Source organism: Pseudorca crassidens, chromosome 7, assembly GCF_039906515.1.
Source record: "Pseudorca crassidens isolate mPseCra1 chromosome 7, mPseCra1.hap1, whole genome shotgun sequence".
Lineage (NCBI taxonomy): Eukaryota > Metazoa > Chordata > Mammalia > Artiodactyla > Delphinidae > Pseudorca > Pseudorca crassidens.
Genome location: NC_090302.1, coordinates 93,325,041 through 93,350,688, shown reverse-complemented (window position 1 = coordinate 93,350,688; position 25,648 = coordinate 93,325,041).

The following is a 25,648-nucleotide window of genomic DNA, read 5'->3' as shown; positions in this document are numbered from 1 at the left end:
AAACATTAAAAAAAAAAACTATGTGACCTTGAGTTTGGTGATGAGCTTTTAGATACTACACCAAAATCACAATTCATAAGAGAAAAAATTGATGTAAGAATTTATTAAATCTAAAACCCTTCTCTGGGAAAGGTACTGCTAAGAAACTAAAAATACAAGCCACCGATTGGGAGACGTACAAAAACATGTATCTGGTAAAGGCCTTGTATCCATAATGTACCAAGATTTCTTAAAACTCAATGATAAGTAAACAAACAACCCAAGTAAAAATGGGTAAAAGATCTGAACAGACACCCCACTAAAGAAAATAGACTGATGGTCATTGTATAATTCCACTTATATAAAAAAAAATCCAGAATAAATAAAACCATAGGAACAGAAAGGAGATTATTGGTTGCTAGGGTCTAGGGGAAATAGAGGAATTAACAGTGACTGCTTAATAGGTATAGGGTTTCTGTTTGGGGTGATGAAATGTTCTGAGACTAGATAGTAGTGATGGTTGCACAGCATTGTGAATGTACTTAATGCCACTGGATTGTACAATTTAAAATGTTTTAAAAGATAAATTTTATTTTATGTGAATTTTGTAATAAAATACATGAACCATAAAGTATATTTTTTAAAAAGTTACCAAAATAAAAATGAGAGGAAGGGAAAAAAAAAGAAAATAGACTGATGGCAAATAGGCATATGAAAAATATTCAACATCATTTGTCATTAGGAAATTGAAAACTTATACAATTAAAGTTATACACATTTAAATGGCTAAAATTTAAAAACTGACAACATCAACTACAGTTGATGTGGCAGAACAAGAGGAATTGTCGTTCATTGCTGGAGAAAATGCAAAATAATACAGTCACTTTGGAAGACAGTTTATTGGTTTCTTATAAAACTAGAGATATTCTTACAATAAAATACAGAAATCATGCTCCTAGGTATTTATACAATTGATGTGAAATTTTATGTCTACACAAATTGCATGGGAATATTTATTCAAGATCACTCAAAACTGGAAAGCAACTGTCCTTCAGTAGGCAAATGAAAAAACAAACTGTGGCACATCATGAAATGGAATATTGTACAGTGATAATAAGAAATTAGCTATTAAGTCATAAAAATATATAGATGAATCTTAAATGCATATTGCTAAGTGAAAGGAGTCAGTATGAAAAAAGCACATGCTGCATGATGCCAATTATATTGATATTCTGGAAAAGGCAAAACTATGAAGTTGATTTTTAAAAAGATGACTGACAAGGTTTCAAGGAAAGAAAAAGAGTTGCAGATGTAAGCACAGGAGATTTTTAAGGTGGCGAAACTATTCTGCATGATTCTGTGCTGCACTATGCATTTGTCAAAACCATAGTACTTTACAACATAAATAATGAGCCACAAAGTATGGAAATTTTAAAAAATCATTTAGGATATTAGGAGAATCCCAGGTTGAAATGATAATATGACAGACAGTCTAACTGTATTACAAATATATGAAACAACCTCACTGAAGGAGTTGAGGGGAAAAGGTGCTGACTTAAGTAACTGGTAATTAGTAGAGGTTATGAGTTATCACAAAATGATCACATGCTTGTAACTACCACATTGGTCAAGAAATAGAAAATTATCAGCTCCCAGAATATTCCCTCATTTTTCTCCTGATTGCTACCCTCTCTCCCCAAAGTTAAACATTACCCTGACTTCTAACACGATGGACTAGTTTGGCCTAATGAAGAATTTTATATAAATAAAATCATATAATATGTATTCTCCTGTGTCTGGCTTTTATCATCCAGAATTACGTTTATGAGATGCATTCAAATTGCTGCATATGGCTACAGGTCATTCATTTTCATTGTATAAATGTACCACAATTTATTTACCAAAATTAGTGTTGGCAGATATATGAGTGTTTCTAGTTTAGGGCTATTAAGAATCATGCTGTCACTAAGATTTTTATACATGTTTATCTTTTGGTACATGCAATTCTGTTGGGTTTATATCTAGGAGTAAAACTGGAAGGTTACAACTAAAGTTTCATTTTCAGTTATAGTAACATTTATTGTCAACAGCTTTGCAAACTGCTTGTATTAATTTCACACTCACATTTTTTGTGAAGTGCCTGTTTAAATCTCCTACCCATTAGTTAGTTGGTTTGTCTACCATTTTCTTGATTTGGAGAAAATATATATTTTCTGGATATGAGGCGTTATCAGTTGTAAGTGTTGCAAATATCTCCAAATCTGTGGTTGGCCTTTTAAACCCCTTAATGGTGGTTTTGTTTTGTTTTTGGTTTTGGTTTTTTGTGGTACGCAGGCCTCTCACTGTTGTGGCCTCTCCCGTTGCGGAGCACAGGCTCCAGACGTGCAGGCTCAGCGGCCATGGCTCACGGGCTGCTCCGTGGCACGTGGGATCTTCCTGGACTGGGGCACGAACCCGTGTCGCCTGCATCGGCAGGCAGACTTTCAACCACTGCGCCACCAGGGAAGTCCTGTTTTGTTTTTTAACATGAACTACTTCATTGTTTTCTCTTTTTAAAAATATTTATTTATTTATTTGGCTGAATTGGGTCCTAGTTTTGGCACATGGGATCTTCTTTGTGGCATGCAGGATCTTTCGTTGTGGTGCGTGGGTTTCTCTAGTTGCAGCATGCAGGCTTCTCCCTAGTTGTGGTGCATGGGCTCTGGAGCACGTGGGCTCAGTAGTTGTGGTGCACGGGTTTAGTTGCCCCGTGGCATGTGGGATCTTAGTTCCCCAACCAGGAATCAAATATGCATAACTTGCATTGGAAGGCAGATTCTTAACCACTGGACCACCAGGGAAGTGCCCCTTAATGGTGTTTTTTATTAGCAGATATTCTTAGATTTAATGTAGTTCAACGTCACAATATTTTTATGGTTAATGTTTTGTGTGTTAGTGTTTTCTGGTTAGTGTTTAAGAATTCTTCGCCTAGCTCAAGGTCATAAAGATTTTCCCCTATGTTGTCTCCTAGAAGTTTTTTGTTCATACTTTCTTATTTACACCTATCAAGTGCATGTCTGGAATTGAATTTAAGTACATAGTGTATAGTAGAACCCATTACTTTTTCTGTATAGATATCCAACTGACCCAGCAACATTTCTTAAAGTAAACACCTTTTCCCACTATGCTGGAGTGCCACCTTGTCATAAATCAGGTATCCATATAAGTCTTCTGTTTCTGGACTCCAAATTCTATATTCTGTATATTCCACATACATTTGCCAATTCTTCATTCATTGTAACCCTTTCTTAACTATAATAGCTTTATAATAAGTCTTGTTTTGTAGTAGTTTAAGCTCATCCATGTTGATATATTTTTTCAAGAGTTTATTACCTGCTTTTGTCTATTCATTTTCATATAAATGTCAAATAAGATTGTCAATTTCCAAAAATCACCATGCTGGGACTTTAGTTAGTACTATATTTAATCTATAAATCAATTTGGGGAGACTTAAATCTTTATAATGTTCATTTTCTAATCCACGAATATGGTATATTTCTCCATTTATTTAGTTTCTTCATTGATTTAATGTTTTGTAGTTCTCTGTGTAAAGGGTTAGCATAATTCTGTTAAATTTATTCCTATGTGATGTTATTATTAATGTTATATTTAACTTTTACTATGAAGATATAACTTACATATCTAATTCACCCATATGATTGTACAGTTCTGCAAGTTTGGAGAAATACACAGTCATCAATTCAGTATACATAAAGGTGCCATCAACCAAAAAATTCCCCAAGTCCTTTTGCAGTCAACCTCTCCCACTATCACCAACCCCTAACAACCACTGATCTTTTTACTATAAAAAGATTAATTTTTCCCTTTCCAGAATGTCATATAAATGAAATCATATAGTATGGAGGCTTGAGTAAGGCTTTGTTCACTTAACATGATATATTTGAGATTTATCCATTTTGTTGCACACATCAATAGTTCATTTCCTATTATTACTGAGATGTGTCCTATTGTACCACAGTTTGTTTATTCACTCACCACTTTAAGGGCATTTCAATTGTTTCCAGATTTAGGAGATTATGAATAAAGCCATTGTAAACATCTGAATAAAGGTTTTTTATGTGAACATAAATTATCATTTTACATGGGTAAATGCCTAATAGTGGAATTGCAGGATTGTATGACAATTATATGTTTAACTTTATGAGAAACTGCTGAACTGCTTTTCAAAGTAGCTGTATTATTTTGCACTTTCACAAACAATATATGAGAGTTGTAGTTGATCCACATTCTTACTAGCATTTGGTATTGTCACTTTTCTTTTCAAAAACATTTTAGCCATTTTTAATAGTGAAGTGGTACATCCTTGTGGTTTCACTTTGCATTTCCCTAATGACTAATGACACTGAACATCTTTTTTTGTGCTTTTGCCATTTGTGTCATCTTTTCTGCTAGTCTGTGTTTTGTCCTTTCATTTCCTTAACAGTGATTTTTTTTTTTTTTTTTTTTTTTTTTGCGGTACGCGGGCCTCTCACCATCGCGGCCTCTTCCGTTGTGGAACACAGGCTCTGGACGCGCAGGCTCAGCGGCCATGGCTCACGGACCCAGTCGCTCGCGGCATGTGGGATCTTCGTGGACCGGGGCATGAACCCGTGTCCCCTGCATCGGCAGGCTGACTCCCAACCACTGCACCACCAGGCAAGCCCAACAGTGATTTTTAAAATGAAGAAGTTCTTAACTTTGATGAAGTCCAATTGATTAATTTTTTCCTTTTATGAATCATGCTTTTGGTGTTTTATCTAAGAAATCTTTGTCTAACTCAAGGTAACAAAATTTTTCTTCTATGTGTTCTTAAATTTTATAGTTCTAGTTTTACATTTAGGTCTATGGTCCTTATTGAGTTAATTTTTTATATGATGTGAAGTATGGATCTAAGTTTGTTTGTTTATTTATTTATGCGTGTGGACATTCAATTGTTTCAGCACTATTTGCTGAAAAGACTATATTGTTTCAATTAAATTGTCTTTGTGCCTTTATAAAACATCAGTTGGTTGGGACTTCCCTGGTGGTGCAGTGGTTAAGAATCCACAGAGGACATGGGTTTGATCCCGGTCCAGAAAGATCCCACATGTCATGGAGCAACTAAGCCTGTGCACCACAGCTACTAAGCCTGCATACTAGAGCCTGTGAGCCACAACTACTGAGCCCATGCACCACAACTACTGAAGCCCACGCACCCTAGAGCCCACGCACAGCAACTACTGAAGCACGCATGCTCTACGTCCTGCATGTTGCAACTACTGAGCCTGCATGCTGCAACTACTGAAGTCCGTGCCCCTAGAGCCCATGCTCTGAAACAAGAGAAGACACCGCAATGAGAAGCCTGTGCACCACAATGAAGGGCAGCCCCCGCTCGCCGCAACTAGAGAAAGCCTGCACGCAGCAACGATGACCCAACACAGCCACCCCCCGACACACACAAATCAGTTGGCCATATATGTGCATGTCTATTCCTAGACTCTCTCTTTGCTGACCTTTTGCCAAAACCCCTCTGCCTCAATTACTGTAGCTATACATAAAGTCTTGAAATCAGGTAGTATGAGTTGTCCAAATCTGTTCTTTTCCAAAATTATTTTAGCTTTCCTAGTCCTTTATCTTTCACTTATAAATTTCAGAATCAGCTTGTTAATTTCTATGAAAAGTATATCTAGAAATTTAATTGGAATAACAAGAAACCTATAGATGAGATTGTGAAGAATTGACAGCTCAATCATATTGAATAATCCAATCCATAAACATGATATCTGTCCATTTATTTAGGACATCTTAAGCTTTCATCACTGACTTGCAGTTTCAACATACAGACATAGCACATACACTGTTAAATTGTTACATGATTTTTGATATAATTGTACAGGTAATATTTTACTTATCAACTTCCAGTTGTACATTGGTACTATATAGAAATGTAATTCACTTATATTGACCTTATATCCTGCAATTGTTCTAAACTCACTAGTGTTGCTAAACTCACTAGTGTTCTTTTTTAGATTCTTAGGAATTTTCTGTATAGACAATAATGTCAGCTGCTTATAGAGACAATTCTATTTCTTCTGTTCCAATCTGTATGATTTTAGTACTTTTTTTTTTTGCCTTAGTATACTAGCTAGAATCTCCAGTACAATGAAGAATAAAAATGTGAGTGCAAATATCCTTGCCTTGATACTGATCTTAGGGAGAGAGAATACCATCTTTTATCATTAAGCATAATGGAAGCTGTATGACTTTTTGTAAATGCTGTTTTTGTTAAGTTTGCACATTTTAAAAATCAAAAATGGACTTGGGTTTTATCAAATGCTTTTTCAGCATCAACTGAGATGATCATATGTATATTTTTAAGTCTGTTGACATAATGAATTACACTTATTTTTTAAAAATATTAACCAACCTTGTATTCCATGAGATATTATCCTTTTTAATTATCTTAGCTAAGTTTTTTATCTTCATGTCTATGAGGAATATTAGTCTGTAGTTATATTATAATGTCTTTGTCTAGTTTAGGTATGAGGGTAATGCTGTCCTCATGGACTGGGTCAGGAAATGTTCCCCCTCTTTAGTTTTCTGGAAGAGTCTGTGTGGAATTGACATTATTTCTTCCTTAAATGTTTAGCAGAATTCACAAGTGAAACCATGTTGGCTTAAAGGTTTTTTTGTGAGAAAGATTTTTAACTACAGATTCTATTTCTTTAATAGTCATAGGGTAATAAAAGTTATCTATTACTTTTTGGATGAGCTTTATTGCTTTGTATATTTGAAATAATTTGTTCATTTCATCTGAATCATTGAATTTATTGGCATAAAGTTGTTCATAATATTGTTAATATTTTCTTAATGTCTATAGGAGCTTAGTGATAGACTCTAATGTCTGACGTTTGTAATTTTTACTTTCTCTTTCTTTCCTGATAAGTCAGGCTATGAAATTATCAATCTTATTGATCTTCTGTAAGAAGCAGCAGTAATTTGTTTGATTTTTCTCTCTTATTTCAATTTTCTATCTCATTGATGTCTGTTCTTATCTTCCTTTCTTCACCTTAATTTGTCCTTCTTTTTCTAGTTTCTTAAGGTAGAAACTTAGATCTTTGATTTGAGATCTTCTTTCTAATACAGATTAAAGATAAAAATTCCCTCTAAGCACTGTTTTACCTAATCTTATAAATTTTAACATGGTTTATTTTCATTTTAATTCACTTCAAAATATTTTCTAATTTCCCTTTTGATTTATTCTTTGATCCACAGGTTATATAAAACTGTGTTGTTTGTTTTCCACATATTTAGGGATTACAGGTATATTTCTGTTAATAATTTTTTATTTAATTGCATTATGGTGAGAGAATGTTCTTTGATATATTTTAAATTTGAGACTATTATGACCCAGAATGTAGCAAATTATCCACAGACATTTGAAAAGATTGTGTATTCTCCTACTTTTGAGTACAGTGTTTTATAAATGGCAATTAAGTCAAGATAGATAGTGCTGTTCATCAGTGGAACAGGATAGAAAGCCCAGAGATAAACCCCCACACCTATGGTCAACTAATCTATGACAAAGGAGGCAAGGATACACAATGGAGAAAAGATATCCTCTTCAATAAGTGGTGCTGAGAAAACTGGACAGCCACATGGAAAAGAATGAAATTAGAACACTCTTTAACACCATACACAGAAATAAACTAAAATGGAATAAAGACCTAAATGTAAGATTGGACACTATAAAACTCTTAGAGGAAAACATAGGAAGAACATTCTTTGACATAAATCACAGCAAGATCTTTTTTGATCCACCTCCTAGAGCAATGGAAATAAAAACAAAAATAAACAAATGGGACCTAATGAAACTTAAAAGCTTTTGCACAGCAAAGGAAACTACAAACAAGATGAAAAGACAACCCTCAGAATGGGAGAAAATACTTGCAAACAAATCAATGGACAGAGGATTAATTTCCAAAATATATAAACAGCTCATGCAGCTCAGTATTAAAAAACCAAACAACCCAATCCAAAAAAGGGCAGAAGACCTAAATAGACATTTCTCCAAAGAAGATATACAGATGGCCAAGAAGCACATGAAAAGCTGTTGAACATCATTAATTATTAGGGAAATGAAAATCAAAACTAAAATGAGGTATCACCTCACACCAGTCAGAATGGCCATCATCAAAAAATCTAGAAACAGGGCTTCCCTGGTGGTGCAGTGGTTTAGAGTCCACCTGCTGATGCAGGGGATACGGGTTCGTGCTCCAGTCCGGGAAGATCCCACATGACACGGAGCGGCTGGGCCCATGAGCCATGGCCGCTGAGCCTGCGTGTCCGGAGCCTGTGCTTCGCAAGAGGAGAGGCCACAACAGTGAGAGGCCCGTGTACCGAAAAAAAAAAAAATCTAGAAACAAGGAATGCTGCAGAGGGTGTGGAGAAAAGGGAACTCTCTTGCCCTGTTGGTGAGAATGTAAATTGATACAGCCACTATGGAGAACAGTATGGAGGTTCCTTAAAAAACTAAAAATAGAATTATCATATAACCCAGCAATCCCACTACTGGGCAGAGAAAACCATAATTCAAAAAGACACACGCATCCCAATGTTCATTGCAGCACTATTTACATTGTCAGGTCATGGAACCATCCTAAATGTTCATTGACAGACGAATGGATAAAGAGGAAGTGGTATATATATACAATGGAATATTACTCAGCCATAAAAAGAACGAAATTGAGTCATTTGTAGAGACGTGGATGGATCTAGAGACTGTCATACAGAGTGAAGTAAGTCAGAAAGAGAAAAACAAATATCATATATTAACACATATATGTGGAATCTAGAAAAATGGTACAGATTAACCAGTTTGCAAGGCAGAAATAGAGACACAGATGTAGAGAACAAACGTATGGACACCAAGGGGACAAAGTGGCAGTTGTGTGTGTGTGTGATGAATTGGGAGATTGGGATTGACATATATACATTAATATGTAAAAAATAGATAACTAATAAGAACCTGCTGTACAAAAAATAAATTAAATTAAATTTAAAAAAGAAACCTTGCTGAGATGTCAATAATAAGTACATTAAATCTATGATCAGTTTAAGGATAATTGGCATGTTTACTATGTTGAGTCTTCCAAATCATTAAAACAATGACTCTTCATTTACTTAGATCTGCTTGGTTTCTTTCACCAGCAAGTTATCGTTTTTAGTATACAAGTTCTATATATATTTTATTAGATTTATACCTAAGTACTTCATTTTTTTCAGTCATTACAAGTGGTGTTTTTAAATTATGTTTTCTGAATATTCACTGTTATTATATAAAATGCAGTTGATTTTTGAATGTTAATCTTGCAATGTTGCTGAACTCATTTATTAATTCTAGAAGTTTTTGTAGATTTTTTTTAAATCTACATGTACATAGATAATCATGTCTCCTGCAAATAGCAATGATTTTATTCTTCCTTTAGAATTGGTGTGCCTTTCCTTTTCCTTGCCATTTTCAGTATCTATAATTTCCAGTACTATAATGAATAAGCATACTGAGAGTGAACATTCATGTCCTGCTCTCAGTCTTAGGAAGAGAGCATTCAGACTTTCATCATAAGGAATGGTGTTAACTGCAGACTTTCTATAAATGTTCTTTATCCATTTGAGTTAGTTCCTCTATAATCCAATATTGCTGGGAAAGAGTTTTTATCACAAATTTGTGTTGGGTTTGTAAAATAACATTTTTGTGTCAATTGATATGATCGTATGATTTTTCTTCTTTGCCTAGTTGGTATGGTGAATTATATTTCTTTTAGAATGCTATGACCCACTAGGTCATAGTATATAATTTCTTTCATAGGTTGCTAGATTTGGTTTGCTAATATTTTGTTGTGGTAAATTCATGAGAGATATTGTTTTGTAGTTTTTCCATTTTTAAACTGTCATTCTCTGATTTTGGTATCAAAATAATACTGACCTAATCAAATGAATTTAGGAAGTGTTCCCTCCTTTTCCATTGTCTAGAAGCACTTGTGTTAAAATTGTGTTAATTCTTGTAAGTATTTAGTAGAATTCTCCAGTGGAACACCTGGGCTTGGAGGTTTCTTTTTCAGGAGAGATTTTCAATTATGAATTCAATTTATTTAATCATTATAGAACTATTCTGACTATCTGTTTCATCTTGTTAGAGTTTTGTCAGCTTTAGGTTTTTAAGGAATTGGTCCATTTCTTCTAAATATTCAAATATTCTAAATATTCAAGTTTATAAGCATAAAGTTATTCATAGTATTTCTTTATTATCCTTATAATCCTTTTTAATGGTTGCAGGATTTTCTGTGATAGTCTCACTTCATTCCTGATATTGGTGAAACCTCTTGCTGAAGGTTTATCAATTTTACTGATTTTTTTTAAAGAATCAATGTTTAGTTTTATTAGTTTTCTCTGTTGTTTTCCTATTTTCAATTTCAGTGGTTTCTGCTCTGAACTTTATTATTTCCTCCCTTCAGCTTGCTTTCAGGTCATCTTGCTCTTCGTTTTCAGTTTCTTGAGGTATGAACTTACATTTAGATATGGGACTTTTTCTCTTCTCTAATGTAAGCATTTAGTGCTAAAAATTTCCTCTCAACACTGTTTTAGTCACATCCTATATATTTTCATATATCTTTTAAAATTAATTTATTTTTTAACATCTTTATTGGAGTATAATTGCTTTACAATGCTGTGTTAGTTTCTGCTGAATAAAAAAGTGAATCAGCTATAAGTACACATATATCCCCATAACCCCTTCCTCTTACATCTCCCTCCCACCCTCCCTATCAAACACCTCTAGGGGGTCACAAAGCACCGAGCTGATCTCACTGTGCTATGAGGCTGCTTACAAACTATTTTACATTTAGTAGTGTATATATGTCAATGCCACTCTCTCACTTCGTCCCAGCTTAACCTTCCCCTTCCCCATGTCCTCAAGTCCATTCTCTAGGTCTGCGTCTTTATTCCTGTCCTGCCCCTAGGTTCTTCAGAAACGTTTTCTTTTTTTTTAGATTCCATATATGTGTGTTAGCATACGGTATTTGTTTTTCTCTTTCTGACTTACTTCACTCTGTATGACAAACTCTAGGTCCATCCATGTAACTACAAAAAACTCAATTTCGTTTCTTTTTATGGCTGAGTAATACTCGATTGTATATATGTGCTACATCTTCTTTATCCATTCATATTTCAATGGATGCTTAGGTTGCTTCCATGACCTGGCTATTGTAAATAGGGCTGCAATGAACATAGGGGTGCATGTGTCTTTTTGAATTATGGTTTTCTCTGGGTATATGCCCAGTAGTGGAATTGCTGGGTCGTATGGTAGTTCTATTTATAGTTTTTTAAGGAGTCTCCATATTGTTCTCCATAGTGGCTGTATCGATTTACATTTCCACCAACAGGGCAAGAGGGTTCCCTTTTCTCCACACCCTCTCCAGCATTTCTAGTTTCTAGATTTTTTGATGATGGCCATTCTGACTGGTGTGGAGTGATACCTCATTGTAGTTTTGATTTGCATTTCTCTAATGATTAGTGATGTTGAGCATCCTTTCTTGTGTTTGTTGACAATCTGTATATCTTCTTTGGAGAAATGTCTATTTAGGTCTCTGGACCATTTTTGGATTGGGTTGTTTGTGTTTTTGATATTGAGCTGCATGAGTTGCTTGTATATTTTGGATATTATTCCTTTGTCTGTTGCTTCATTTGCAAATATTTTCTCCCATTCTGAGGATTATCATTTCGTTTTGTTTATGGTTTCCTATGCTGTGCAAAAGCTTTTAAGTTTCATTAGGTCCAATTTGTTTATTTTTGTTTTTATTTCCATTTCTCTAGGAGGTGGGTCAAAAATGATCTTGCTGTGATTTATGTCATAGTGTGTTCTTCCTATGTTTTCCTCTAAGAGTTTGATGGTGTCTGGCCTTACATTTAGGTCTTTAATCCATTTTGAGTTTATTTTTGTGTATGGTGTTAGGGAGTGGTCTAATTTCATTCTTTTACATGTAACTGTCCAGTTTTCCCAACACCACTTATTGAAGAGACTGTCTTTTCTCCATTGTATATTCCTCCCTCCTTTGTCATAGATTAGTTGACCATGGGTGTGTGGGTTTATCTCCAAGCTCTCTATCCTGTTTCATTGATCTATATTTCTGTTTTTGTGCCAGTACCATACTGTCTTGATTACTGTAGCTTTTTAGTGTAGTCAGGGAGCATGATTCCTTTAGCTCCATTTTTTTTCTCAAGATTGTTTGGCTATTCGGGGTCTTTTGTGTTTCCATATAAATTGTAAAATATTTTGTTCTAGTTTTGTGAAAAATGCCATTGGTAATTTGATGGGGATTGCATTGAATCTGTAGATTGCTTTGGGTAGTATAGTCATTTTCACAATATTGATTCTTCCAATCCAAGAAAACACTATATCTCTCCATCTGTTTGTGTTGCCTTTGATTTCTTTCATCAATATCTTATAGTTTCTGTGTACAGGTCTTTTCCCTCCTTAAGTAGGTTTAGTCTCCTTAAGTCAGTATATTATCATTTTTACTACAGTGGTGAATGGGATTTTTTCTTTAATTTCTCTTTCAGATATTTCATCATTAGTGTATAGGAATGCAAGAGATTTCTGTGCATCAATTTTGTATCCTGCTACTTTACCAAATTCATTGATCAGCTCTCGTAGTTTTCAGGTGGCATCTTTAGGTTTCTCTATGTATATTATCATGTCATCTGCAAACAGTGACAGTTTTACTTCTTCTCTTCCAATTTGGATTCCTTTTATTTCTTTTTGTTCTCTGACTGCTGTGGATAAAACTTCCAAAACTATGTTGGATAATGGTGGTGAGAGTGGGCAACCTTGTCTTGTTCCTGATCTTAGTGGAAATAGCTTCAGTTTTTCACCATTGAGAATGATGTTTGCTGTGGGTTTGTCATATATGGCCTTTTTTATGTTGAGGTAAGTTCCCTCTATGCCTACTTTCTGGAGGGTTTTTAGCATAAGTGGGTGTTGAATTTTGTCGAAAGCTTTTTCTGCCTGTATTGAGATTATCATATAATTTTTCTCCTTCAATTAGTTAATATGGTGTATCACATTGATTGATTTGCATCTATTGAAGAATATTTGCATTCCTGGGATAAACCTCACTTGATCGTGGTGTGTGATCCTTTTAATGTGCTGTTGGATTCTGTTTGCTAGTATTTTGTTGAGGAGTTTTGCATCTATGTTCATCAGTGATACTGGTCTGTAGTTTTCTTTTTGTGTGACATCTTTGGTTTTGGTTTCAGGGTGATGGTGACCTCGTAGAATGTGTTTGGGAGTGTTCCTCCCTTCACTGTATTTTGGAACAGCTTGTGAAGGATAGGTTTTAACTCTTCTATAGATATTTGATAGAATTAGCCTGTGAAGCTATCTGGTCCTGGACTTTTGTTTGTTGAAAATTTTTAATCACAGTGTCAATTTCAGTACTTGTGATTGGTCTGTTTATGTTTTCTATTTCTTCCTGTTCAGTCTCAGAAGGTTGTGCTTTTCTAAGAATTTGTCCATTTCTTCCAGGTTGTCCATTTTATTGGCATAGAGTTGCTTGTAATAATCTCTCATTATCCTTTGTATTTCTGCAGTGTCAGTTTTACTTCTCCTTTTTCATTTCTAATCCTGTGGATTTGAGTCTTCTCGCTTTTTTTCTTGATGAGTCTGGTTAATAGTTTATCAATTTTGTTTATCTTCTCAGAGAACCAGCCTTTAGTTTTATTGATCTTTGCTATCATTTCCTTCATCTCTTTTTCATTTATTTCTGGTCTGATCTTTATGATTTCTTTCCTTCTGCTAACTTTGGGGGTTTTTTTGTTCTTCTTTCTCTAATTGCTTTAAGTGTAAGGGTAGGTTGTTTATTTGACATTTTTCTTGTTTCTTGAAGTAGGATTGTATTACTATAAACTTCCTTCTTAGGACTATTTTTGCTGCATCCAATAGATTTTGGGTCAACATGTTTTCATTGTCATTTGTTTCTAGGTAATTTTTGATGTCCTCTTTGATTTCTTCTGTGATCTGTTGCTTATTTAGTAGTGTATTGTTTAGCCTCCATGGGTTTGTATTTTTCACAGTTTTTTTCCTGTAATTGATATCTAGTCTCATAGTGTTGTAGTCGCAAAAGATATCTGATATGGCTTCAATTTTCTTAAGTTTACCAAGGCTTGATTTGTGACTGAAGATATGATCTATCCTGGAGAATATTCCATGAGCACTTGAGAAGAAAGTGTATTCTGCTGTTTTTGGATGGAATGTCCTATAAATATCAATTAAGTCCATCTTGTTTAATGTGTCATTTAAAGCTTGTGTTTCCTTATTTATTTTCATTTTTGATGATCTGTCAATTGGTGAAAGTGGGGTTTTAAAGTCCCCTACTATGATTGTATTACTGTCGATTTCCCATTTTATGGCTGTCAGCATTTGCCTTATGTATTGAGGTGCTTCTATGTTGGGTGCATAAATATTTACAATTTTTATATCTTTATATTTATAATTTTTATATCTTCTTCTTGGATTGATCCCTTGATCATTATGTTGTGTCATTCTTTGTCTCTTGTAATAGTCTTTATTTTAAAATCCATTTTTTTCTGATACAAGAATTGCTCCTCCAGCTTTCTTTTGATTTCCATTTGCATGGAATATCTTTTTTCATCTCCTCACTTGCAGTCTGTTTGTGTCCCTAGGACTGAAATGGGTCTCTTGTAGACAGCATATATATGGGTCTTGTTTGTGTATCCATTCAACCAGTCTATGTCTTTTGGTTGGAGCATTTAATCCATTTACATTTAAGGTAATTATCAATATGTATGTTCCTATTAAGATTTTCTTAATTGTTTTGGGTTTGTTTTTGTAGGTCTTTTACTTCTCTTGTGTTTCCTGCTTAGAGAAGTTCCTCTAGCATGTGTTGTAAAGCTGGTTTAGTGGTGCTGAATTCTCTTAGCTTTTGCTTGTCTGTAAATGTTTTAATTTCTCCGTCGAATCTGAATGAGATCCTTGCTGAGTAGAGTAATCTTGGTTGTAGGTTTTGCCCTTTCATCACTTTAAATATGTCCTGCCACTCCCTTCTGGCTTGCAGAGTTTCTGCTGAATGATCAGCTGTTAACCTTATGGGGATTACCTTGTATGTTATGTGTTGCTTTTCCCTTGCTGCTTTTTAAAAGTTTTTTAACATCTTTCTTGGAGTATAATTGCTTTACAATGGTGTGTTAGTCTCTGCTTTATAACAAAGTGAATCAGTTATACATATACATATGTTCCCATATCTCTTCCCTCTTGCGTCTGGAATCTAAAGAAAAAAAAAGAAAAAGGTCATGAAGCTCCCTTGCTGCTTTTAGTATTTTTTTCTTTGTATTTAATTTTTGATAATTTGATTAATATGTGTCTTGATGTGTTTCTCCTTGGATCTATTCTGTGTGGGACTCTCTGCACTTCCTGGACTTGGGTGACTATTTCCTTTCCCATGTTAGGGAAGTTTTCAACTATAATCTCTTCAAATATTTTCTCCATCCCTTTCTTTTTCTCTTCTTCTTCTGAGACCCCTATCTTTTGAATGTTGGTGCATTTAATGTTGTCCCAGAGGTCTATGAGACTGTCCTCAATTCTTTTCTTTCTTCTTTCTTTATTTTGCTCTGTGGTAGTTATTTCTACTATTTTATATTCCAGGTCACTTATCCATTCTTCTGCCTCAGTTATTCTGCTGTTGGTTCCTTCTAGAGAATTTTTAATTTCATTTATTGTGTGTTCAACATTGTTTGCTTGCTTTTTAGTTTTTCTGGTCGTTTTTTAAATGTTTCTTGTATTTTCTTGTATTTCCTTCATTCTGTTTCCAAGATTTTGGATCATCTTTACTCTCATTACTCTGAATTCTATTTCAGGCAGACTGCCTATTTCCTGTTCACTTGTTTGGTCTGGTGGGTTTTTACCTTGCTCCTTCATCTGCTGCATATTTCTCTGTCTTCTCATTTTGCTTAACTTACTGTGTTTGAGGTCTCCTTTTCGCAGGCTGCATGTTCGTAATTCCAGTTTCTCAGTTGCATGTTTTTGAAGGCTGCCCCAGTGATAAAGTTGTTTCAGTGGGTTGTGTAGTCTTCCTGGTTGAGGGTACTGGTGCCTGTGTTTTAATCAGTCAGGCTGGATCTTGTCTTTCTGGTGGGCAGGACTACATCTGGTGGTGTGTTTTGGGGTGTCTGTGAACTTATCATGATTTTAGGCGGCCTCTCTGCTAATGGTTGAGGTGTGTTTCCATCTTGCTATTTTTTTGACATGGGGTGTCCAGCACTGGAGCTTGCTGGTCATTGAGTGGAGCTGGGTCTTAGCATTGAGACAGAGATCTCTGGGAGAACTCTCACCAATTGATATTACGTGGGCCCAGGAGGTCTCTGTTGGTCCGATGTCCGGAACTTGGCTCTCCCACCTCAGAGGCTCAGGCCTGACACCCAGCCAGAGCAGCAAGACCCTGTCAGCCACACGGCTGTCTGAAGCGAGGTTCTAGAGTAACACCCCACTCTGTGTGGCAGATGGTGAGCAAGACCTTCATATAATTTTTTTTAATTTCATTCATCATTCGGTTATATTTTTTAAAAAGAGTCCTTTGAGACTCTCTCTTTAGTCCATGCATCATGCAGAAGCATGTTGTTTTATTTCCATATGATTAGGGATTTTCCTTTTGTCTCTGTGTTATTGACTTCTAGCTTGATTCCATTATGCCCACATAATACATTCTGTATGATTTCAATTCTTTTAAATGTTTTGATATTTGTTTTTGTTCCAAGATATATTCTATCTTTGTGAATGTTCATGAGCACTTGAAAAAAAATGTGTATTCTGCTGCAGTTGGTTGGAGTCTTCTATATATGCCAATTAGATCCTGTTGTTAGATTCTGTTGTTCATATCTATTTCCTTGCTGATTTTCTCTCCAGTAGTTCTATTAGTTGATAAGAGGTGGACATTGAAGTTTCCAATCATTATTGTGGATTTATCTATTTATCCTTTCAGTTCTATCAGGTTCTGTTTACTTCATGTATTTTGAAGCTCTATTGTTTTTTGTGTACACAATTAGAATTATAATATCTTCCTTTTATCTTTATGTAATGTCGCCCTTTGTCTTTAGCTATTTTCTTTACTCTGGAATCTATTTTATTGGATATTAATATAGCCACTCATGGCTTTTTTTTCATTGATATTCTCATGGTATGTCTTTTTTCATTCTTTTACTTTCAGCCTACTTAGAATTGTTGAATTTGAAGTGAGTTTCTCAAACAGCAAAAGTTAGATCATTTTAATCTGCTCTTCTAATCTTGCCTTTTAATTTTAATTGCTCTGAATAGCAGTGTCTGATGCAACTCTTTGCAGTGGAATGCTGAATGTCTCCCAGTTAGGCTGTCATGGAGTTTTCAGGAAATGCCAAGGCTACCTTGAGCTGATTAGTGCTGTTTATAATCTGGCTCAGAAATGCAACCTAAGAATCTCCATCTGCTGTAGATTTGGAATTACAAGCTTGAAATGTCATGGAAATGACTTCCTTGCTCAGCCCCCACCCGCTCCCTGGTGCTGGTCTCTCTCTGAGGGAAATTTCCCCAGCACCACCAGATGGGATTCACCTTTTTTCTCTTTATTTTCCCAGGGAATAGAGCATGGGACGTATCAATTCAGATTCTGTCCTAAATCTGGAACTCATTTTATATAATCAGGCTCTCTGCTGTTTAACCCTTGAGTGCTGGCTCACATAGAGCAGTAATCCAGGACTAACATTATCGAGAGGTTTCTGGAGACTTGCAAGGGTAACAAGGAAAAAGGGACTCACCACTTAATTTACACACTCCCTTCAAGGTCCCATATAAGTGTCCCTGATCTGGAAAAGGTTTCCTGCCCATATTGCACCAAAAACATCTCTCCCTTCTCTAAAATATTGCAGTATTTATTTATACCACTTGTTTTGGTAGACTTTTTTTTTGAATTTTATTTTATTTATTTTTTTATACAGCAGGTTCTTATTAGTTTTCCATTTTATACATATTAGTATATATATGTCAATCCCAATCTCCCAATTCTTCACACCACCACCACCATACTCCCTGCCACTTTTTTTTTTTAAATTAAGAATCATTCATTGATGATCCTCTGGATTCTTAGTACTCTGTTAGGTGTTAAGTTTGTGGAGAACAAGTCTCTTGGCAGTGTCCTTGTGTTCCACACAGTCCAGATGAAGAGCAGGCACTCAGGTTATTCAACGGCTATAGTGAGCACTGGGCAGGTAGGTAGAATGAGGTGAGGCTTCACACTATTCTTTTAATATCCTCCCAGTGCTCTTATGATGGAATTGCAGAGTGCAGGCATACTCTGAATATTTACTGAGTGATTTGCTGAAAAGCAGCCAGCATCAGTGTCCTCCAGAGGGTCCTTTCTGATGTCTTACACCCCAGCCCACACCCCACATCAGGCATGGCACTCCAAGTCTTCCCTGCCTGCATGTCCCACTGTGGCCTAAGGTGGAGATCAGATGGAGGTGAGAGGCTGTATACAGGTACAGACCAAGCAGCCATGAGAATTGTCTCCTTGCTGCCACCAGCACTCCACCTTGAAGCTCGTCTACCCCAGCCCCCCAAAGAAGATTTCACCTCCAAAAGGGCAGAAATGTGAGAACAAAATAACTGGATGGAGTAATCAGATCAATATGTACCCCTGGTGTGGCTGACAAGTAAACAGAACTTCACCCTCACTGAACTTCACCCTTAACTCAGCCCTGGAGAGCCTGAGAGACCAGGGAAACGAAAGTTCTCATTCTCGTTACTTTCAATATAGACCAAGCCCAAACAAAAAATGAACACCCAGAAACCAGTACCTCCAAATAGGAACCAAAAAGCATTCTTGTTTTGATGGTGAGAGAGAAAAGTGTTCAGTCTCCTTATAAAGAATGCAGTGAAAACTGCTGCCTCATAAACTTAAGCCATGTATTAGAAGCCATGTTTTATAAAATGATCCATACAAAATTGAATAGATGTAGCTACCATTCAGTCACTCATCCATTCAATGTATTTATTAATATTTTTTACTGTCTGGAGACAAGGTCCCAGTGCTCTAAACACAGACATGCCCTATGTGCACCCACTGTGGGTCCTGTGTTAGTTGAAGTAGCTGGTTGAGTGATGGTAGCATTGAGCATAGGGAGAGCTTTCATTTTGGCATCACCCAGCACAAGACAACCATCCCACTAACATTTTGCCCACAACAGGAAACCTGCCCACCCACCAAACAGAGACCCCAGGGTAAGACACCATTCTTGAGGAAGCATAGGCATGAGAACTTGTGTCTGTATTTTGGGGTCCAAAACCTTCCCAAAGGGGAATTTCACTGTCAAAACCTACATCAAAGAAATGGAATTTCACATCTGTATTCATATATAAAATGACAAATTAAAACAATTTTTTAAAGTTTTATATTCCAGTATTTTCAACAAGTGGTGCTGGAGTAATTGGACACTCATAGGCCAAAAAAAACCACAAAAACACATTGATCTAAACCTCTCATGTTATACACACCTTAACTCAAAATGGATAATAGATTTATATGTAAAACATAAAGCTATAAAACTTTTAGAAGAAAACACAGGAGAAAATCTTCAAGGCTCAGGGGAGGTGAATGGACATGACACCAAAAGCATGATCCATCAGAGAAAAACTCAGTAAATGTGATCTTATCAACACCAAGGACTCTTGGTCTGAGAAAGCCCAGATGAAGAGGTTGAAAAGACAACCTACAGACCGGGATAGATAATTGCAAATCACACATCTGACAAAGGATTTGTACATAGAAAATTCATGGAACTCTTAAAATTAAACATTAAAAACAAAAGCAAACAATACAATAAAATATGAGCAAAGGCATGAACAGACATTTTACTGAGGAAGATACAGATGGCAAAGAAGCACATGATTTTATATATATATTATATAAATATATTTAACATATATCTCATATAATATATATATAAATATATTATATATTTTTTATATATATCACCTATTACCACAGCTAGAATAAAAATTAGTAACAACACAAAATGCTGGCAAGGATGGGGAGGAACTGGATCTCCCATACATTGCTGTTGTGAGGTGCAGCCACCTTGGAAACAGTATGGTACTTTCTTAGAAACCTAAACATACATGTAACATACAGCCCAGCAATCCCAATTCTGGGCATTGATCCCAGAAAAATAAAAATTCCACACAGAAACTTCTGTATGAATGTTCATAGCAGCTTTATTTGTGATATCCAAAAACTGGGGGAAAAAAATCCTCAAAAGGTGATATTTAAACAATTGTGGCACTTTTCTACCATGGAATACGACTCAGCAGTAAAAAGCAATGAACTATTGATACGAAATGCAGAGGGATCTCTGAGCAAAAGATCAATACTGTACCATTCTATTTATAAAGCATTTCAAAATGACACAATTACAGAGAGAGAACAGGTGTGTGGTGTCAGGTGTTAGGATGCTGTGTGGGTATGGGTATGACTATAGCAGCAGCAGGAGGGAAGAGCAGCCTGCACCTCCATTGTGGTGGTGGCTACAGGAATCTACACAGGTGATAAAATGATATCGAGCTGCACTTGTACACAGTTACCAAGGTCAGTTTCCTGGTTTTGATGCCGAACTGTAGTTTCATAAGATGTAACCTTCAAGGGAACCTGGGTGAAGGGTACATGGGGCATCTCTCTACTGTTTTTGTAACTTCCTGTGAAGCTATAACTATTTCAAAATTAAAAGTTTTCCAAAAAATCTCATATCCCGTAAGTTTCATTGAAAAGGAATTTTATCTGTTCTGAAAATGACTGTAAATTGTTGAATTAAGCTTCTTTTGGTGTTTTACAACTTGTCAAGGACAGGAAGCTTAGAGTTTATAGGGCAGCGGCACCGAGTTTTCCCATTTGTTTATTCTTTAGAATTATTTTGGCAGAATTAATGTTTGAATCAGTATTATGTTTGTATGGGCAACTGCTTTCCCGGATGAATCTGGTTTATCACTTCTACAGACCTTGGGGCTGCCCCGAATAGGGTCCTAATCCTCCCCCCATCCATTGGCCAATCCAGGAAGGTACTGGGATTACCTACAAACCACACACAAGGTAGGGGCCAGTGTTGCAGAGATGCCAGTGTTGGCACTGCCTTGCACACCTGCGTTGGCATTTCACACAGGCATGGTGGGGACTGTGAGTTGAGACCAAAGACAATGCTCATGGACAAGGAAGTCAGGGGCAGTACTCTCTTCTCCCTCACCCTCTGCTAAAATAACTCCCGTTATTTCTGTGAGGGGAGAACCAGAGCACTTTCCTGGTTTCCAGTCACATTTACCAGGGCAAAGGACAGGGTGCATGGGTGGGTGGGGGCTGCCTTCAAGGCCTTCCATGCAGAATACCAAGGATGGAATGGGCAGTGGGGTATGGAGGTGAGAAAGAGAGCATTTGGGAAGGGCTTTGCAGCTGCTTCTTTCTCATGGGCAAATCAAGTCTTTAAACCTCATTTTCTGCCTAAGTGAAGGGAAGGTGTTGGAATCACAGCATGTAACCTGAAAGCATCCAACCTGAAAGGTCCTCAGGCTTGTGAATGCTCTGCTTTGTGGCCTGCAGTGGTTGGTGCCTATGGGCATCAATTTCTACCTACCTGCTACCGCTAAGGCTCTAGGCTGCTTGCCACAAGAGGTCTCCGGACCCTGACTCCCGGAAACCAGAATAACTCTCCATTCCTCTGGGCTGGCAGAGGTGCTGGATTCCCTAGATATGAGAACGGGTTCATTGATCTTTTGTAGCAGATTCAGGAAAAGAAAAATGCTTCTGAGACAATGATATAGCAAGAAGGCAAAATAGCAGGAAATTGTGTTCAGCTTTCTGTGTGTTTATGCAAAGTTATATCGGACACCCAGAGTCAGATACAGGCAATGGAAACTGCAGAAAGGGAACCACCATTGACTGGGGGCACAGTACATGCCTATGGGGCTCTGTGTACTGACATGTAATCAGGGAAGTATCACCTCCCCACAAACAGTTTACAGGCACGGACCCAGCACTCAGATGCAGGGGTAACTAATTCAGTTAGCTCCTGGCCAGGCAGCCTTGAGGCCCAAGCTTGCCCTGCTCCTACACTGATGCCACCTTAACATGAAATGCACCGTAATAACACCTAAATCAGACTTGCAGATGGGGTCCCTCTCCCAGCCTGGATTCTAACCTCACCCAGAGTGGCTATTTCACTAGGACCACTTTCCATTTCCCAGCACATGCTTGCAACACAGTGGGCTGCGTAGAGACACATCCATTTCACTCCTGTCACAAGTCCTGGTTCCCAGGCACTTCCGAGATCCCTTTTTCACGTTTAGATTTCAATCCCTGTGTGGGAATATTTCAACAGAGAGCTTACAAGGAAAGCCTGACCTATAATTATGGAAACCCAAAATGGAAATATTTCCATTAATACCGGTCCCAGATAAGCCACTTATTCTTTCAGACAAACATTATCTGGCAGAGGATGAGGTGGGCCAGAGGCACAGGGTTTGGGGCCTTCCCACACAAAATCCCAGTCCCTGTTCACTGCCGAAGTCCTGCTTTCAGCTCTTCAATCCTCAAGCTCCAGAGGGTTGGAGAAGTTCCTCGACCTAGTTTTTGCAATCGCTGGAACCCAAGTCCAGCTTCATTCTCCCTGCACATCAAAGGTTTTCCGACAGTCCAGCTCTGCTTCCAAACCAAGCAGCTCACAAAAGTGTTTACTGAAGAAGAAAAGTGAATCAGGAAACAGCTGTGCCAAAAGGCCCAGCGCCGTGTCCCCTGGGGGTCACACTTGGCCATCTGTATCTCCTCTTATGGCTAATCTCTCTGGTTCTCAGAGAAGCAACCCATTAACTCAGACAGCTGGGAAAATGATGGAAACCATCTTTTTTTTTTAAAAAAAACACCTCTTATTATGCAGTGTTTATGTTTCAGGATCCAGGGGGACTTTTGAACGTCGACCTTTTGCCAGCCGTCCGAGCCCAAAGGCATGGGTGCTGGGAACTTGAATGGGGCCTCACTGTTACTACACAGACCCCAGACAGGTCCACAGACAGCCGGCTTAAACCAGGGGTGTGTGTGGGCTGACTGGTGAGCGGCTTGACATACATCATTTAGTTGGTTTATAATTTAGACGCAGTGACTGCCTAAGGGCTGGTCCAGTTCCTTGAAGCAAAGTTTCCCTGCAGAGTGTCACAGAATTCAATAGGTACTGCGGGAGTTTCATCACCTCACAGCATCTAAAGCAGGTGGGAATGGGGTTCATGAGGAGACTCCAGCTCTAGAATAAGGCATTCCAAATACTGTCCCTTCCCTGGGAAGTATGTATCTTTTCCACAAGGCTCTTCATCCATCTCCCTTACTCTGAAGTTACAGTAGAGGGGGTTTCCCATAAAGCAGAAATAACGAAGCCTGTAATAAATCTGTTCTCTCCTGGCTTGGGTCAGCTACTCTGCTTTAATTCCCAGATGGACTGAGGTCTCTCTTTAAAAAAACATAAATGCAGGACAGGATGCTGGGTCATGGGGACTCTGACTGAGTATGAAATATAATAAACTTTTAAGGAAAGTCATATTTTCCCTTTCAAAGAAAATCAGTTTCACAGAAAGGTCGACCCACAATTTTTAATGTGATAACGTTTGCAAAGCTGCTTCAGAACTTTTCCACTTCTATTTTGAATTTTGTGTGGAGACCTCTATCTGGGTTGCTTTCAGCATGGAAACATATTTACTTCAGAAATAATAAATCTATTCAACATATTTCACCTCTTCACACATAATGTTTTTTTTTTCAGATTTTAAAGATTTGAAAGCATGATTGACTTGTTTTAAAAGAAGCTTCATATTTATTTCTGAAAGATGATATTTTCATATGAATTTTGGCCCGTGAAGTGGTAATCAGACCTAAAAGCAGAGGGATGTGTGCATTTGCCAATCAGCTGCTCCTAAAAGAAGACTGATGTATTACTAAGTCAGTGAATGATGTGGGCCCTGTGGCCTCTTCATCTTGGGAACCTTCTCTCCTTTATTTCTGTCTCCTGCTTGTAGCTCTGTCTGAAGGAGAAGGCTAAGGCCACAGCAAAACTGTCAGTGCTGAGGCTCTTGGTGGCACCCATCTTGCCCTTGTTAACCCAGATAGGGGAGTTGACGTTGCACAGCCAAACATAAAAAATGAGCACAGCAGCTTTCAGAAGCCCACTCTTCACTGCCCAGTGAATCTCTGCTCTAAGCATTTTAATGAAAACAATATCTGAAAAGGGTCCTTAATGAGAGAAAGACGTCATGTTCCAGGATTAAAAAAATTAAAGCGCAAAACATACTTTGAGAATTTGTTGCAGTTTTAGATGGGATGAAGATAGAGAACCATAGAATTTTATAACTAGAAGGCAAGCATATAAATTTTCTTCTCTTTCTAAAGATGAAAAGACCGGCCATCCGAGATACTAAGAGCATGAGAGTATTGGGTACTGAGAAAGAGAAAACCATGGACCTTACCCCTTCATTTAGTAGGGCAAGGCTGACAGGGGGAAATGCAATGAGCCTTTTTTATTTATGGTTCCTGACTGCACCTTGAAATCTGGATAATTTGAGGCAGATAGTATTTCTCAAAAATGGTCACAGCGGTACTTCCAGTTCAGTCCTACTCATGTTTCCAGAACCTCACTGCTCCCAGAAAAGGTGAGGCCCAAAGAGTTTATTGGGTGTGGAGTTTCTTTTTGGGAAGATGAAAAGGGTTCTAGAGATGGTTGGTGGTTATGGTTGCACAACAATGTGAATACGTTTAATGCCACTGAACTGTACACAGAATGTTTATGATGGTAAAGTTTATGTTATGTGTATTTTACCACAATGTAAAAAAGAGGGATGGAGTCTAAGTTCCCTTGAACCTCCCTGTTTTCCTTGAACCTGGGCAGATCTTGGTAACTGCCTCAGGGGCAGAATACAGAGAAAGAGATGCTCTGATTTCCAAAGTCCGACTCTGCCTCTCTCTCTCTCTCTCTCTCTCTCTCTCCTTCCCCTCACTCACATTGGGAAACCCTGCAGCCATGGAGTGAGGAAGCTCAGGGCACATGTGTGTAGTCCTGACTGACAGCCCTGTTCATGGACATGAGCCTCAATTCTGTCCCTAGCCTGGAGCTGCCCCAGGCGATGTCAAGGAGAGAAGAGACCAGCTTTCATCTAGTCCTGTCTAGTGTTTAGAGGGCAGATCCACAGGATGAAGGATGTTGTCTCTTTTGCAGCCATCAAAGCTGGGACACTGTTGATTCAGTCCTCAGTGAGCGAATGCGCAAGACGCCCATGTGCACGAGATCAAGACACCTCAACTCTCACCCAGGTGCAAGAGTGCTCTGCAAGGTGTGCTTACATGGGCACCTAGTTACACACTCTGGACTGGGTTCCGCTTGGGCACCAGGCACTCTTTAAAACTTAGACCTCAACAGAGAATGAGTAAATGTAACATTAACTGTAAAACTATAATTTAAATTGGGATGTGTATGAGGTACAAGGTGCTGTGCATGACTGTAGCTGGGAGTCCAGGAGGGCATTCCTAGAGAA